The sequence below is a fragment of the Podarcis pityusensis genome (assembly GCF_964106645.2).
Source record: "Podarcis pityusensis genome assembly, chromosome: 16".
In the NCBI taxonomy this organism is placed as follows: domain Eukaryota; kingdom Metazoa; phylum Chordata; class Lepidosauria; order Squamata; family Lacertidae; genus Podarcis; species Podarcis pityusensis.
Window position 1 is genome coordinate 13487640 of NC_138041.1, and position 1455 is coordinate 13489094.

At 40.5% G+C, this 1455-nt stretch overlaps 1 long non-coding RNA gene across 1 annotated transcript in view; it reads right to left on the reverse strand.

Moving 5' to 3' along the window:
• LOC308465687 overlaps nucleotides 1–1455 on the reverse strand; it is an 86045-nt gene that overhangs the window by 4459 nt on the left and 80131 nt on the right. The gene's annotated exons all lie outside the window — the stretch shown is intronic.

Genomic DNA, 1455 nt, shown 5'->3' on the forward strand with positions numbered 1-1455 from the left:
TGAGGGGCATGAAGGGAAATGTTTCGGGAAACGCTCTTGGGGAAAGATTACCTCAGAACTGGCAACCAGCGTTTCCTTGCTTTCAATTTTTCACAAAGGAGTCCAAAGGGGAAAGTTTTTCACAAAGGAGTTCAAAAGCAAGAACATTTTCAGAAAGGCATTGATTTCAAACTTGAGACAACGTGGTTTATGTTTCTTATTTATGCCAGCAAGTTCAGCTTCCTGAATAAAACCTTTGATGACGCATGAATCGCTACAGAGAGAATTTAGGTGTGTTATATATACCATGATGTATACTTGTAATTGCTTTATGCAAACAAGGAGACCGTACTCCTTTTTACTTGGTTTTTGTTTGCAGTGAAAGAGCAGCTGAAATGTGTTTCTTGAAAATCAACAAAATACACTTTAAAAGAAAGGTGTGGTTGATTTAACACCTGGTTCTCCCTTTCTTGGGGGGGGGAGGATGGGATGACAACCCTGCAGGCCCAGTTTTACAGTCTTTAGATTACTGTCCAAGTATTTGTGAACGCTTAAAATGATGGCAGGTGGTTTATGGTAGAGACGCATAGCCATTCTGTGCTGGGGCCAAATAAGGTGAATTGAGTTGTTGTTTCCCTTCCCCGAGTCAAACTACAAGGGCAATGAAATGCCCCCAGTTTAATCAGCACCCCCACCCCCCACCATCACAGCCTCATGTCTCTAGAGACGGGTAAATCTGCCAGTGTATTGATTTCTCATATTTTCTCCTTTTCCCAATCTTAACTTCAGTTCTTCACAAGCTCATTTGCTTTATTATTATTATTATTATTATTATTATTATTATTAATCACCCACATTTATCAGCATTTTAGTGCAAATTTCTCCTAATAGACACACTTTTCTAGGCAATTTTGCCTAATATGCACAATTTTGCAAAAAGAATTTTCCCTAAACAAATAATGCATTTTGTAAGCTGGTTTTCTCTAATATACGCATTTGTATGCACACTTCACCCCAGTATCTGCATATCTTGGCTGTACACCTGACATGGCATTGCAAGATTCAGAGCAGTGTGGATTTTGGAGGATGGCTGTGTGACAGTTCAGGCATTGTTTTGGAAAGTGTGAATCAGGTAGAATCAGCTTTAAAAGCGATTCCCTCCCCCCACCCCAGCCCCAGACTTTGGAAGAAACAAACTCAAGTCTCCCCACTGTTGTTGAAGGAAGACGCTGCTGAAGAATACAACAGACGTAAGAGTTAATCTTTTATTGGAGGAAGAGATGGAAACGACAGCTTGTGGGTTTCACAGAACTCCTCATTCCAGCAGAAAGAACTGAAATCAGTGCAACTAACAGTGTCTACTGCCATGCAAAAGTAGAGATCTTTTAAGGACTACCACCACAATCCTAACTTTAAGCCCTGTTGGAGGCTTCAATCAAAGAAGCATAAAGTTGGAAGGGACCCTAAGGATCATTT